Here is a 17261-nt window from a genome sequence, read left to right as displayed (position 1 = left end):
GCATCTGGGGACCTGAGAATGCACCTGCAGGGACAGGTGACAATTGTAATTGACAAACACACTGTGTGGTGTGAGACATTGTTCGCTCCTAGAGAGTTCAAATACGTACCTCTGCTGGAAGGTGTGGACCACAGGGGCTTTCTTTTGCCTTCACAATGTGCTGTTTTTCATAAATAAACTATATATCCACATATGCTTCAATCCATCCCACAGATAACCCCGGCCATATACCTGTGTCTAGATATCACTACATTGTCCCCAGTAACACTGGCACCTGATCCTGTGGAACACATTTTTAGACTTTCCCTAAAGGGATTTCCATATCCTGGTGACATTTCTGCATCTGATTCAGATCAGTGGGAAGAAGGGATCAATGGAAGGAAGAAGGAAGGATAGGAGGAGGGGGAGGAGGCTGCTCCAGCTGGAGATTTAATCCACCTCTTTGTTCTCATTTTCATAGTAAGTGGAGCAAAGTTTCATGACTGTTGTTCCTTTGAAAATGAAATTACTAGAGTGTGAATTACAGAGACTGGAGAACAAATAAGACAAACAAACAAAAGATTATTCCTATTTCCTTGCTGGACAGTCTGTCCAAACCGATGAGTATGACTTAAAGGCAGGGCCTGGGAAAGAGTCTAGCCTGCCGTGTAACCCATCCCACGAGTGCACTGAAGACGGGGAGAAAGAGGAAAGGGGGAAATCTATATAAAAGAGGATAATCTCCACCCTGGGTACACAGGGGAATTGTCTTTACTGCAACAACCGGAGAAAAGTGGAGGAGCAGCCTCTGAGAGCCACGTGGAGCAGCCAGAGGCATCAGCAGCGAGACCATTGGATGAGTCTGACAACTCTGAGCAGCGGGCTCCACTCTGCCCGCGGCCCCTTCCATTCCCGGGGAGACCCTCCTTTCCCCACGCCGCTCCTCTGCTGCGTCTCCTTCCCTTCCGCTACCTGGCTGGCTGTAATATGTTTTTTCTCAGTGTTCACTCCGTAATGATCCCTGTCTCCTACAAAGGCCACAGTGTAAATGAGATGTGACACCACTGCAGTGAGGCAGTGTTTAAATTGAAATATTATAGGGAGGGCAGCACACTGCAGACCTTTATGGTAACAGTCCATGTCTCAGAGGGGAGCTCTGAATACAGAAGCCATTGTCAGCCGTGCAAAGTTCCTCATCATTTCCAAGAGGGAAGGGAGCGGGCAGACAGAGTCAATAAAAATAATTCCTATTGGGTAAGCAAAGTGGGGGCCAAGAGTGCACGAAGCTGCATGGCCCCTGGCTCTGAAAAATAGAGCCATAGCAGATCATTCGGCTTATTTGTAATGGCTTAAAAGGGCATTTATGTATAGTGGATACATAGTGTCATCTTTCTGTTATAAAAGCAAACATGTAAATACAAACCATGAATGAAATGAATCTATCAATTAAATTAATACCATATAATTACTTTAAAAATGTGTGAAAATAACCCCAGTCACTATAAATATGAAGGGAGGCCTCTGTGATAGTGAAGATATTGCTCACAGATGACATGATCTTATATAAAGAAAACCCAAAAGATTCCACAGAGCAGAAACAAGAACTACCAGAATGAATGAATTCAACAAAGTCGCAGAATATCAAACCAATGCAAAAAATCAACTGCATTTCTTTGCACTAACAATGAACAACCCAAAAAATGAATTAAGAAAATAACGCGGGCAGCCGGGGTGGCTCAGCGGTTTAGCACCGCCTTCAGCCCAGGGCCTGATCCTGGGGACCCAGATCGAGTCCCACATCGGGCTCCTTGCATGGAGCCTGCTTCTCCCTCTGCCTGTGTCTCTGCCTCTCTCTCTCTCTCTGTCTCTCATAAATAAATAAATAAAATCTTAAAAAAAAAAAAAAAAGAAAAGAACTCCATTTGCAATAGCACTGAAAGGAATAAAATACTTAGGAATAGACCTAACCAAGGAGATGAAATCTTTGTACATTAAAAACTACAAAACGCTGCTGAAAGAAATTAAAAAAGAAATTAAAGACAAACGTGGACAGACAGCCCATTTTCAAGAACTGGATCACTTAATATTGAGATGTCAGCACTACCCAAAGCAATGCAAGATTCAGTGAAGTTCCAATCAAAATCCCAACAATGCTTCTTGCAGAATTACAAAAATCCATCCTAAAACTCATACGGAATCTCAAAAGACTCTGAACCACCAAAGCAATCTTGAAAAAGTGAACAAAGTTGGAAGTCTCATATGTCCTGATTTCAAAATTTCCTACAAAGCTGCAGCCATCAGGACCACGTGGTACTGGCATAAAGGCAGACGTATAGAGCAAGGGAGTGAAACACAGTGCCCAGGAAAATCCTCATGCATATGGTCAAATGGTTTTTAAGAAGGGTGCCAAACCATTCAATGGGGGTAAATAACACTATTTTCAGCAAATGGTGTTGGGGGAAACTAGATTTCCACATGCAGAAAAAAAAAATGAAATTAGACCTTAATCTCGCATCATATACAAAAATTAACTCATAAAGGGTTAGGACTCTAAACATAAGAATAAAACTTTAACATTTTTAGATGAGGGGAATCCCTGGGTGGCTCAATGACTGAGCGTCTTGCCTTCGGCCCAGGGAGTGATCCTGGAGTCCCGGGATCGAGTCCCACATCAGGCTCAATGCATGGAGTCTTCTTCTCCTTCTGCCTGTGTCTCTGTCTCTGTCTCTGTCTCTCTCTCTCTCTCTGTGTGTGTGTGTGTGTCTCATGAATAAATAAATAAAATTCTTTTAAAAAATAAAAATTTTAGATGAAAAGACAGCGAAAATACTTCATGACTGAACTTGGAAATGATTTCTTGGATACTCCACCAAAAGTACATGTAACAAATGAAAAGACAGACACATTGGACATCAGGACCTCAGCCATTAAAGATTAAAATAAAATAAAATAAAACGTATACATAAAAGGATCCAATCAACAGAATGAAAAGTCCACTCACAGATTGGGAGAAAATATTTGCATACCAAGTATTTGGTGAAGATTTATTATCCAAATATATAAAGAACTCCTACAAGTCAATAACAAAGCAACCCAATTAAAAAAGACTTAAATTAACATCTCTTCAAAGAAGACATACAAGTAGCCAATAACACGAGACGATGCTCGACACCACTTATCATTAATGACATGCAGATCAAAACCACAGTGAGAACCCAGTGTGTACCTGTTAGAATGGCTGGTATTAAATAAATAAATAAATAAATAAATAAATAAATAAATAAATAAATAAAGTGTTGGCGAGGAGGCGGAGAAAGATCTTCGCCGTACCTCTGGCAAGAATAAAGAACAGTGAAGCTGTGGTGGAAAACCGCATCCTGGTTTCCTGGTTCCTCAAAAGACACTAAACACACAATGACACTATGACACAGCAATTCCACTCCTGCCTACAAACCAAAAACAAAGAAATTGGACTTTTTTTTTTTTTTTTTTTTTGGGAAAGCCTTTAAAAACATTTATTGTCTTATTAGGGACTAAATGAAGAGACAAGTTCCCAGGCTGATCCTTCAGCTTTCCTGAGGCCATATGGTCACAGCTCATGGTTCAAAAGTAGCATATATCCAGGGTGGGGTAGGGGAGGACAGCATCATTCTGGAAGTCCCCACCACCACAGATCTCTGTCTCTGGGGGGGGTGTCCAGAGCTGGATGGATGTGGCTAAGAGCCAGCCATGGCAGGTAGCTGTCCAGTGTTCTGTAGTACCCTGTTCTTGGGGGCCGACTGACTCCTTTTGGCTCGTGGATGATGGCTCCTATGCAGACTGAGTACATGGAGACGTGTAGTCTGTAGGAGGCGGCTGGGCCCAGTCATGTGGAATCTGGCAGGAAACAAGTTACTGAGTTACTTTTTTAGCAACTGGTTCGAACATTTTGTTTTACTTTCTTATAGAACTGAATGATTTCGAATAGGTTGAATCATCTGACTCGAAGAAAATATGTCAATCAGCTGCTTCTTCCACCCAGGGAAGGTGCAGTTAACCAGACTCTCCAGCCGCCACAGCCAATGTCAACGAGGAGATAGAGTAAACGGAAACCCAAAAACCAAAGTTTGGCTTTCTCCTGTGGTCTGTAGGATGGCAAGTCAATTGAGGAGATACAGAAATGTCTTTTTTTTTTAATGATTTTATTTATTTATTAGTGAGAGACATACAGAGAGAGGCAGAGGGAGAAGCAGGCTCCTCGCTGAGCAGGGAGCCCGATGTGGGACTCGATCCCAGGATCCTGGGATCACGACCTGAGCTGAAGGCAGATGCTCAACCACTGAACCACCCAGGCTTCCTCAGCAATGTCTTGATAGCAGAGCCAATAATGCAAGAACTCCTGTCCTACAGGGGCTCACTTTGCACTGGCGTGAGACTAACCATGAACCCAAAGTCTGAGCTCTCCATCCTCTGCTGCTTGTTGCTGTTCTTCAGTGTCTCACGGTGGAGGGATGGCCAGAGGGAGCGGAGGAAGGATTGGGGGCAGGGGAAGAACGGGAACCCCAGGAAGGCAACACTGCACATCTCACCAGGGCATCACAAAAACTGAATGAGGTAATGGACATGAAAACACTTCAGTCTAAAACCAATGCACGATGGGTTATTAATTTTACTACTAAATGATATATCTGGTCAAGAAGACGGTTGTTCGGGGTGTTTACTGTCTCCTAAATTATCCCAATAAAGGAAACATCACCTGGTTCCGGGGATGGGGCTGCCTGTGTTCTCTTAGAGACCCACCATTCTCCCTCGTGCTTTAACCCATGATGTAAGTTTTAGATTGTCCTGTGGGGGCAGGTGAGTTAATGGTAAGAGAAGAGACACGCGAAAACCTCGTCAAAATATTTCTCCACCCTGTGCATGCTTCTGCTTGGAAGGCCCTCTGATTCTGCCATCAAAAGGGCAGATGACGTAGAAGCCAGAAAAGACCGGGCAGCCCGGGTGGCCCAGCGGTTTAGTGCCGCCTTCAGCCCAGGGCGTGATCCTGGGGTCCCGGAATTGAGTCCCACGTCGGGCTCCTGCAGGGAGCCTGCTTCTCCCTCCGCCTGTGTCTCTGCCTCTTTCTCTCTCTGTGTGTCTCTCATGAATAAATAAATTAAAAAAAAAAAAAAAAAAAGACCTCCTGGTCCCTGCTGTCTGTGGGAGGGTGTGGGCTGGGCTGGGGGCCGCAGGCGGGGTGGAGCCCTCCCTTCCAGACCCCCAGCACTGCTGGGGAAGGGCCAGGGGCTGGGGGGCTAGCCACCCTGCTGCCCCGCTTCAGTCGGAGCTGCTGGTTTTGTTTTTATATATTGTGCTTCTGATTAAGACATTTTTTTTTTTTTTTTAAGAAAGCGTTTACACTGCTTTAGGGGAAAGACGGCGGAGAGAGAGATGGAGGGGGTAATTGCTCTGCTCATGTCTATCGTTTGCTCCCCAGGAAAACCGTCTTCTGAGCACCTGACCATGACAAAAAGAGGAGAATTAAAGCCCCTGAAATAAGCCAAACAGGAACCGAAATTCTCTTCCTGTGCGGCTAGGCCTCTCTTCTCATCTCTAGCACAAACTTAAATAAATAAAATAAGCTGAACCATTCTCAGAGTGACTTTTCTGTTATCTGACTTACTACAAAGTACCATTCACTGTTGGTGGCTTATTCAGACCCGGAAGGGGTGAAATACTATTTTTCCAGGGAGGAACACCATTTCCATTCCTGGGAAAATGGATCATCAGTCGGCAAATTATTTCAAATATGCAGAACATCCCATTTCTGAATCTTCCACACGATAGGGCAGTCACCGCAACCTTCTGGGCGGACACAGTGAATAGTCGGTATTATTAAGGTCATGTGTCTTTAGGGTGACCAGTGGTTCCGGTTTTGCCCCAGACTGAGGGGATTGCTGGGAAGGCAGCATAATCGTTGCTAAAACTGAACAGTCCCGGGCAAGCTAGGCCCATTGGTCACACTTTGTGTCTTGCGGCTCATGTCATCTTAAATGATTTATCAATTAATTGATGAATTTCTTCCCAAAATATTCAGTGAGTGACTCTCAGGCACTTAATCAGCCCTGGGGTAGCTTGATATGGATTTCACACAGAGGATCTGCTGTCTAGAATAACTAACTACAAATCCAGGTGGAGAGTGAGTAAGACCCCAAAGGACCCATCTGTGAGCTGGACAGGAGGAGAAATTGTCACTAGGAGAAGCAGAGAATATCACATGGACACTGGGTGAAGAATGGCTAAGACTGGAGCATTTGTAGACAGATGTGGAGGGGGTGTCTGAATGAAGGAAGCACTGGACAAAGGTGCAGAGTCAATGACTGATCTTTCATCAGTTCGATTACTAATCACCTCCCAACCCCTTCCACAGGCTTTTATAGAACCACTTCTGCTGGATGCCTGAGGGCACACATATAATCTTTGGAGGGGCTGCGGTGCCATCAGAGGCCATCTGTAGGTGTGTGTGTGTGTGTGTTATCGATGCCCCAGCAACACGGCACAATATTGATGGAGTCCTCTGTGTAGGCCGGGCTTTGGAGATGCAGCAGAAGAGGTTAGACAAGTGTTCCCTCCTGGAGCCGGCAGTGGGGCAGAGCCACTGGAAACTCACAAGGAGGCAGATGAAGATAAGAGGTGGTGTGGTCTCATGTGTGTAATGGAGGAAAACAAGCCAACTTATAGCAGGGAGGGTGAGGAGGTGGGCAGGGTTATAGGAACCATGGATGCTTCTCTGAGAGATGACATCTAAAGAGGGCCCTGAGAGAGGAGAAAGACCAGGAAGACCAGAGGGCTGGGTATTTTCGGCAGAGGGACCCCCCCTGTGCCAAGATATTGAGTGAGAGTGAGGAGATGTGCTGGAGGTGAGGGTGGCTGGGAGCTGATGGCAGTAAACACGAACCAAGAGGATGTTGAGATGTCATGGGAGGGGCTACACATAGAGCAGAAGCTTGACTTCTGCTTTAGTGTTGGGGTGGTTTTAGGCAGATGAGTGACATAATTGGATTGCTTTTCAGATGATGGCTGTACCTGCTGAGTGGAGAATGGACAGGGTAGGAGCCAGAATGGGACCATGCATCATTCTAGGTTCAGGTGAGGAAGCACTGTGGTCTGGACAAGAGTGTGGACGAAGAAAGCCCAGGAACCAGAATCACCTCTGACAGCAGAGTTGGAAGGGTTCGTGACAACATAGAATAAGGGAAAGAAACAGGGAAAAGCAAACACATCTTTAAGATCCTTGAGGTAAGGAACGGGTGAGAGGCAGTGGACCCCCCTGAAGCAGGAGTTCCCAGGGGGAAACAGGTTTGGGGAAGGGATGGGACTCAAGTCCTATCAGTGCCCAAGTATAGACCCTCCAGGTGAGTCGGCTTTGACTCTGCAGCTCAATACACAGATGGCCGTGAAACCAGGGGGTGGGTCCAATCCCACCGGCAGAAATACTTGTCAGAGAAGACTTGACATCAAGCTTTGGTTCTTCCAAGAAGAAGAAGGTGGCTTAGAAAAACCACAAAGGAGCAGCTGGAGCTGTGGGATGAACCAGGAGCCTGTGTGCTAAGTGGCATAGGAGGGAAGAAAGTACCTGGCCTTGACTCCTGCTCACCCAGTCACTGATCACGTGGCCCCAGGTGAGGTTTTTTCCAATTCTTTCAACCCAACTGAAAACACTAAGATGTTCTGAGCAATGGGAGGGGTGTCGAGTGCAAACACTTAGGACCCAGCTGGGCACAATGTAGGCACCATTGCAGCTCCGCCATTCTCACTCAGGTCATTGCAAAACTGGTTTTTGCTCCCTTCCTTTGCATTTCCTGTGCCCACAGCAGATTGTGGTGCGTTACAGAATGACTCACCCTTGCCTCCCAGGTGTGGTCTTCCCCACACAGGACACTCGCTTCTCCCATGTGGATTTGGTCCCCACCATGCTGGCTTCCACCCAGCATCCTTGGTGCCCGTGGGCATGCCTGCTTTTGCTCTGCCGTATGTTTGTAGCAAGTCATTGCATCAACACTTTGTAGAAGCCTCAAGAAAGCATGCGTTGGACGGGCCACAAAGAGTTGTTGTATTAGTTTTCTATTGATGCTACAACAAATTACTATAAATCTTGTGCCTTAAACTGACAACACAAATTTAAAATCTTACAGTTCCATATGTTAGAAAAACTAACACAGCTCTCAATGGATTAAAATCACAGTGTCAGCAGGGCTGTGCTCTTCTATTGGAGAATCTAGGAGAAAATCAATTATCTTGCCTTTCCCAGCCTCTAGAGGCCAGGACATTCCTTGGATGACTGCCCCTTCCTTTGTAGTCAGAGAGTCCTTCTCACACTGTCACACCCACTTGCTTCTGATCTCACCTCCCTTTCGCTGACTCTCTGCCTTTTCTTCTACTTTTAAGTACTGTTATGATTACACTGGATACACCTGGATAATCCAGGCTAATCTCCTCATCTCAAGGTCGGTTTATTAACAACCTTAGTTCCATCTGCCACCTTTACTGCCCTTTGCCATGTACCAAATACATTCACAGGTGTCGAGATTAGGATGGAGACTTTTCCTGGTGGGCCATTATTCTGCATCCACATCTTGGAATTCCACACAAAATGTGCTAGGTATGTGAGCATGCAGGTTTTTTTCTTGGAGAGGTAATCCGTAGCTTTCATTGAATTTTCAGTTAGTGGCCCAAAGTAAAGTTTAGAACCTCTGTTTGAGCAATCACATAAAAACCACCTGTCCACACAGCAGCAGGTGGGCCTCTAGTTACGGCACCAACCACTTTTTGTATTAATCATCAAGCATTTATCATTAGCCAAACATCAATTGTCAAAGCAAATCAGTGTTTGAGCTCTCCTCTCCCTCTCCAAGTGCCACAGGCCACGCTCCATCTTTTTCCAGATCGAGTATCATCGCTAAGTACAACCTATCTCATATTTTCTTTGGAATGCTTTTGAAATTACTAAGATTAAAAAAAATAAACAGTACCATACATATTGGGTTTAACCTGACTTTGAAACCAGAAACCAGTCAACTGACAAGCAATCCTCTCTCTGTTTTTACATAAATAGTCATTGTATGTGTGTGTCATTGGCTCTCTGCGAATCCTGGCCTTATTTATAAAACGCACCATGCTTATCTTTAGACTGCCAAAGGGAGTGATTGAGAATGGAAGGTGTTGATGTTGACAATTCTCTGGCTACATACTTTACTGGTCAGAGACAATAGAATCCTATTGTCCACCCTGTGGCCTTTCTCATCTTCAGTCTGCCATCAGCATCTTATCTATGCAGTGATAAAACAAATCAGATAAAGGTTGAACACTAAGAATTTGTTGACTAAAATGTTATTGTATCATTTGAATCAAGCGACATGCCCCAAGTCTACTTAATAGACAGCATTGGCAAGTGTCGGTTTTTTCCCAAAATATCATCCTGCGTCAAAATCATCATTCACAAGAAACAGATGTTGGCGCCATCATAGCCTTGTAGGTTAGTGAGGCCCAGAGGACGTTTAGAGGCGAATGAAATATGCAACTGTGTAAACCGAGTCATGGAAAAGCTCACTGATTGTTCCAGGGTCACGAGGAGTTTCTGTAATGAGATTCCCTTCTTATTTAGCATCTTCTGCTCCACTGGGTGAGGATTTTATCACCTCTTCCAGCATCTTGACTGATTGGGGTTTTTTGTAGACACACAATCCATGCTCAGTTTAATGGGGAGTAAGTTAGAAGAATGCTCTTAGTGAGGATCTGTTTCTGATGGGGCTCTGGATCTTATAAGCCTTACAACACGAACGCGTAACATTGTTCCTGATTTATACAGATAATCCACTTGGAGGGAAGAAAATGAATCAGCTCCTCAATGCTACAAAATACAAATATATGGAGGGTGACAGAGATCCCAACCTGCACTTGGGAAAAATAAAATAAGCATCCACCCAGGATTATAGTAAAAGGTGTATGAGCCAATGCAGCATTGTTGGGCTCTCAAAGCTCCAGGATAAAAGTTTATGTGCTTAGGATTATCAGTCTGTGCTGCGTGGAGTCTTCGGTGATCTTGCTCCTGCCACCAAAGGAGCCCCGTGGGACCGAGGGTGGCCTCGCCATGATGAAGCACTTCATGCAGAAGCAGCTGTCACCTCACCTGTTTCCCAGCCCATCCGAAGGCCAGAGAAATTCTCCAATTTAGCAAGCAAACTTAAGTCATTATTAGAAATGACAGGGAAACCTGATGAAATTGTACTTTCAATTGGAAAACAAAATTGCAATCAGACCAACATGATTTCCTCATGGTCTGACCATGCTAATGCCAGCCGAGACATGGGCAAATGTATTTAAAAGTCATAATGGAGCATTACCATGCGATCTCCTTTCACTGGCCCTTATTAATATAAAACTTCAATTTGCATGTAAATGTGGTCAACTTTCATATCATCAAAATACATGAGGCCTGGGAAAGTAATGAATTGAAGTTGGATGCAGCAATTACTGACGTTTATAAAGAATTTTAAAGAGGTCAGTCTAGCCTTGGCTGAGAAAATGAGGAAATCAACAGGGAATATTGTCAATATAGCAGCCGGGGGAGTCGGAGTCAGTCCCAGGTGCTGAGAGCCGAGCGATGATTAATAGAGAGGGAGCGGCCGCCTCTCACCCAGAAGGGCTCGGCCAGACCCCGGGCCGGCGGCGCCGCATGAAAGGTGCTTGCCGGTCCACTCTGGAGCTGCCTCGCGGTGCGTTCCGGGGGGAATCCGGGAGCAAGTGCTTACGAGCGAAAGCAGGGCTGAAGGTTTAATTGGGCTGCACATCCTTTCAGCTTTCTTCCGTGGTTGATATGCAGTTTAACCTTCTTTCCACCTCAGACACTCCAGAGCCACGGGGATTTTAATAAGGCACTCGCGTGACGGCTTGGCTAAACATTGACTTAGTTGCTAAATTGAGTTAAACTGCCTTAGTGTGTTGTAATGGCAATTTATAAGTTGCCTTTTTTTTTTTTTTCTTTTGAACAGGAAGTATTTATCCGGGCCACGTGTTTCATAAATCCTCAACCACGTGGAGTGATTTGGGGGGATTTTCTTTGCCTGTTTGTACAAACAAGTTAACAGGCAACATGATTTTTAAACATGCCTGGGAAAGAAATCAATGCGAAGATAGAAATAGTGCTCTAATTTTGGAGTATTTTGATGCACAGAAAGCAGGGTCAGAATGCACCAGCCATGGCTGCAAAATGGGACGTGACCAGTGAGGACCTCTCCAGACTCAGTTTCCAAGAGGACAGCATGGCCTCTGGCAGAAGAGAGGTAGACTCGGGGTCCAGGCTGGGATGCAGTCTCGGTGGGGCACACGGGGGCCATGCAGTTTACTGCTTTCCATCTATTCTTTGCACATCCCCACTTTGCATCTCTTCCCTGTTAAGCGATTTAAGAGGCATCTACAAACCTATTATAAATGCAGGCCACCTTAGAATTGCATAAACCTTTATGAAATCCATATGTGCACCAGCTACTTTTATTAACTGCCTGGTTCATGGATAAGCCTCTGTGTCTGGCCCTCCTGGGCTCAGTCTGGTGGTTTCCCCACGAGGCAGACGTGGCTCTGTCTTATACCAAAGTCCTCCTTGACATCGCATTGTCTCTGTATCCATTCTTCTTTCTATTCGGCTTTTTATTACTTCTTCCTTCCAGGGAGTGCGCATCAGTATGGATGCCCAGTCACCTTTAGAGCTGCACAAATATGTATATATATATTTCCATCTACATAGATATCTGCTACCATTGAAACCAGAATCCAGATACTGTTAGCTATCAGTGTCGGGAGCTTGCAAAATGTAAGTCTTTGAATTAAGAGGACCCATTTGTGACAAGTAATCAGCACCATGTACACCCTTTCACTCCAGTAGTACTTAAATACTTGAGAGAATGCTCTTTTCTTCCAGTTAATAAGCAAACTTCCCATCTCCCAAGATCTGTGGGAAATGGATGAAGTCAGGGATCTTTATTGAGCAGAGAAAGGATTAGCCAGTTCCTGAGCATCCTTCAAGCCTGGCCTCTGGATGCATGTGTCTGTAAGAGCATTTTCCTAGGGCTTGAAAATTGAACATACGTGTTTTCCTCCACATCTCATGTATGAGCTATATCTGAGTGCATTTTATTTTTTATTTTTTTAGTTGAAATAGAATTAACATATAACCCTGTATAAATTTAAGGTTAGATACAACGTGTTGGTTTGATACACGGACATATTGCAATTTGATAGCCACCTTAGTGTTTGCTAACGCCTCTATCACATCACATAATCATCATTTATTTTTGTGGTGAGAACAATTACAATCTAGTCTCTTAGCAACTTTGAATTTTATAATACAATATTGTTGACTAAATTCACTATGCTATGCTTTAGATTTCCAAAACTTATTTCTCTACTAATTGAAAATCTGGACCAGGAAAGGATACCTCTCCAATCCTTCACCCCAGCCCAGGCCCTGCCAGCCACTAATCTATTCTTTATTCCTAGGAGTTTGGCTTTTTAGAATCCATCCATAGTGAGGTCACACAGTATGTCTCTCTAACTTATTTCACTTGGAATAACGCGTTTGTGGTCCATCCATGCTGTTGCAAATGGCAGGATTTTCTTCTTTCTCATGGTTGAATAATACTCCAGTGTGTGTGTGTGTGTGTGTGTGTGTGTGTGTGTGTACTCCTCTGTTGACTGACACTGAGGTTGCTTTCATATCTTGACTATCACGAAAAATGGTGCAATGAACATGGCAGGTGTCAATGACAGTATCTCTTCAAGATCCTGATTTCAATTTCCAGAAAGGATGGTTGGATCATACAGCAATTCAACTTTTAATTTTATGAGTATCCACCATACTGTTGTCCAAGTGGCTACACCAGGTTACATTCTCACCAACAGTGCAAAGGGCTCCCTCTTCTCTAACCCTCACCAACATTTCTTATCTCCTGTCTTCTTCATACTAGCCATCCTAACAGGTGTGAGGTGAGAGCTCATTGTGGTTTGGGTTTGTACTTCCTGATGACGAGTGATGTGGAGCATCCTCTCATATGCCTATTGGCCATTTGTATGATATCTTTGAGAAAACATCTAGACAGGTTCTGTGTGTACTTTTTAACTGGATTATTGTGTTTTTGCTATTGTTATGAGTTTTCAAATGTTTTGTGTATCAATCGTTTATCAGATATATGGTTTGGGAATATTGTCTCCCCTTGTGTAAGCTGCCTTTTCAAACTATTGATTGTTTCCTTTGCTGTGCAGAAGCTCTTTAGTTTACTGTGGTCTCATTGGCTTGTTTCAGCTTTTGTCACCGATGCTTTTGGTGCCCTATCAAAGAAACTGCCAAGACCAATGTCAAGGGTTTTCTCCCCTTCAGTATCTTCTAGGAGTATCCCAGTTTCAGTCCTATGTGTGAACCTTTGATCCATCTGAACACATTTTAGCATAAAGATTTGCCATGCCAGCACGTTGTCTCGGTGGGTGGTGCATCTGGAGAAGAGTCTGTCTGCAAAGATGCAGCGGGGTGAGCTGAGAGGAGAGCATCAAGGGCTCCTGGGCACATGGGCACTGGTGCAGCAGGTGCCAGGCATCAGGCACCTTCTGAGATGAAGGCTCTGCTTTCCCTCGACATCTGATTTGGAACTTCCCCACTCAGTGAGGTTGCAGAAGATGGAACAGGGGACACTGAGGCAACTCTCCATGCACTGGGCCCCAGGAGCTGAGCCACACAAATTCTGGAGCCAGTGAATGTACTCTATTCCCTAACCTCTATGATGAGGGAGAGGTTAGATGATTCCAAGCCTGCCCCCCATGGCTGTCCCCATGGTGGGCTCACACCTCAGCCCGACACTTCCTCGCTTTGGTTTCCTCCTGACACCCCGTGTGTGTTTCATGGACCCCCCATGTACCTGGCTCCAAGAATCAGGGGACAGTCGCCACCACTTCCCTGTCTTAGCCAGCTGCGGCCTGCTACCCCGCTCTTGCGAATGCATGTGCACCAGCTCCTGGTAACAAAGCAAAGGTCCCAAGTGGAACGTGCAGGTTTGCACACAGCTGGCACTCAGTGAGGGCCACTTAACCACCTCACCATTCCTCCACACCTCACTGTTGGTACCCATCCAGCCCGGCCCGAGATGTGCCACAGACTCAGGGACTCTGACCTCCCCATGATAAACTTAACTTATAGGTAATGATGTTTTCATAAGACTCCCAATATTACAGTTGACTACTTGGTATCCTATTTGATTTAAAAATTTGAAAAATGAGTTTCTGTCTTCCTGACACTGAGTGATGTTTACCGCTCCTTCCTACTTTGTTTTCTCCTCTGTTCCACATTAATAGCCATTCTGGATAGTCTGGCACTACAGAATCATCTGTGCAACACAGTATGATTCATGGCTAAGGCTAACGATCAATCAGAAGGGAATAATACAGAAAAATCTAATCCTTGGGAGAGTCAGATTGATTTAGAAGATCACTGGTTTTCCGTAATTCTTTTTTGTTTTTCTCTGCACTTAAACAACCAAATACTTAATTGTTACTGCCATTAACTCAAACAAATGCTCGATCTGTTGTATTGCTTTATGGAAGCGAAAAGTCACTCCATGTAAAATTGCTCTACATTTTTAAATCATGTATAGTTGCAACATTGCCCATACTTTTAATATAGTATTTAATCTTTTAATTTTTTAATAGTAGCTGGGGTGTGCCAATGCGTCTCTGTGATGTAGATTGCTATGGCTTCCATGAGCAAAGAAGCTAGCATATCAAAACTATGGTTAGAACACAGCAGAAATTATTTATTTTTTTAAATAAATTTATTTTTTATTGGTGTTCAATTTGCCAACATACAGAATAACACCCAGTGCTCATCCCATCAAGTGCCCCCCTCAGTGCCCATCACCCAGTCACCCCCACCTCCCTCCTCCTCCCCTTCCACCACCCCTAGTTTGTTTCCCAGAGTTAGGAGTCTTTATGTTCTGTCTCCCTTTCTGATATTTCCCACACATTTCTTCTCCCTTCCCTTATATTCCCTTTCACTATTATTTATATTCCCCAAATGAATGAGAACATATAATGTTTGTCCTTCTCCAATTGACTTATTTCACTCAGCATAATGCTCTCCAGTTCCATCCACGTTGAAGCAAATGGTGGGTATTTGTCGTTTCTAATGGCTGAGTAATATTCCATTGTATACATAGACCACATCTTCTTTATCCATTCATCTTTCGATGGACACTGAGGCTCCTTCCACAGTTTGGCTATTGTGGACATTGTTGCTATAAACATCGGGGTACAGGTGTCCCGGCGTTTCATTGCATCTGTATCTTTGGGGTAAATCCCCAACAGTGCAAGTGCTGGGTCGTAGGACAGATCTATTTTTAACTCTTTGAGGAACCTCCACACAGCAGAATTTAATACGTTCTTTATAGATCTTGGAAACTAGCCCTTTAACTGATACGTCATTTGCAAATATCTTCTCCCATTCTGTAGGTTGTCTTTGAGTTTTGTTGACTGTTTCTTTTGCTGTGCAAAAGCTTCTTATCTTGATGAAGTCCCAATAGTTCATTTATGCTTTTGTTTCTCTTGCCTTCATGCATGAATCTTGTAAGAAGTTACTGTGGCCAAGTTCAAAGAGGGTGTTGCCTGTGTTCTCCTCTAGGATTTTGGTGGAATCTTGTCTTACATTTAGATCTTTCATCCATTTTGAGTTTACCTTTGTGTATGGTGCAAGAGAGTGGTCTAGTTTCATTCTTCTGCATGTGGATGTCCAATTTTCCCAGCACCATTTATTGAAGAGACTTTCTTCCAGTGGATAGTCTTTCCTCCTTTATCGAATATTAGTTGACCATAAAGTTGTGGATCCACTTCTGGATTCTCTATTCTATTCCATTGATCTCTGTGTCTGCTTTTGTGCCAGTACCACACTGTCTTGATGACCGCAGCTTCGTAGTACAACCTGAAATCTGGCATTGTGATGCCCACAGGTATGGTTTTCTTTTTTACAATTCCCCTGGCTATTCGGGGTCTTTTCTGATTCCACACAAATCTTAAAATAATTTGTTCTAACTCTCTGAAGAAAGTCCATGGTGTTTTGGTAGGGATTGCATTAAACGTGTAAATTGCCTTGGGTAGCATTGACATTTTCACAATATTAATTCTTCCAATCCATGATCATGACATATTTTTCCATCTCTTTGTGTCTTCCTCAATTTCTTTCAGAAGTGTTCTATAGTTTTTAGGGTATAGATCCTTTACCTCTTTGGTTAGGTTTATTCCTAGGTATCTTATGCTTTTGGGTGCAATTGTAAATGGGACTGACTCCTTAATTTCTCTTTCTTCAGTCTCATTGTTAGTGTATAGAAATGCCACTGACTTCTGGGCATTGATTTTGTATCCTGCCACACTACCAAATTGCTGTATGAGTTCTAGCAATCTTGGGGCGGAGTCTTTTGGGTTTTCTATGTAGAGTATCATGTCATCAGCGAAGAGGGAGAGTTTGACTTCTTCTTTGCCAATTTAAATGCCTTTTCTTTCTTTTTGTTGTCTGCTGAGGCTAGGACTTCTAGTACTATGTTGAACAGCAGTGGTGAGAGTGGACATCCCTGTCTTGTTCCTGATCTTAGGGGAAAGTCTCCCAGTGATCTATAAAGAATTTATTAAACTCAACAGCAAAGAAACAAACAATCCAATCATGAAATGGGCAAAAGACATGAACAGAAATTTCACCAAAGAAGACACACACATGGCCAACAAGCACATGAGAAAATGCTCTGCATCACTGGCCATCAGGGAAATACAAATCAAAACCACAATGAGATCCCACCTCACACCAGTGAGAATGGAGAAAATTAAGCAAGCAGGAAACCACAAATGTTGGAGAGGATGGTGGAGAAAGGGGAACCCTCTTACACTGTTGGTGGGAATGTGAACCGGTGCAGCCACTCTAGAAAACTGTGTGGAGGTTCCTCAAAGAGTTAAAAATAGAGCTGCCCTATGACCCAGCAATTGCACTGCTGGGGATTTAGCCCAAAGATACAGATGCAGTGAAAGGCGGGGACACTTGCACCCCGATGTTTGTAGCAGCAATGTCCACAACAGCCAAACTGTGGAAGGAGCCTCGGTGTCCATCGAAAGATGAGTGGATAAAGAAGATGTGGTCTATGTACACAATGGAATATTACTCAGCCATTAGAAATGACAAATACCCACCATTTGCTTCAACGTGGATGGAACTGGAGGGTATTATGCTGAGTGAAGTATGTCAA

Source organism: Canis aureus, chromosome 31, assembly GCF_053574225.1.
Source record: "Canis aureus isolate CA01 chromosome 31, VMU_Caureus_v.1.0, whole genome shotgun sequence".
Taxonomy (NCBI): Eukaryota; Metazoa; Chordata; class Mammalia; order Carnivora; family Canidae; genus Canis; species Canis aureus.
The sequence above is the reverse complement of the archived record's forward strand: the minus strand, read 5'-3'. Positions refer to the sequence as shown.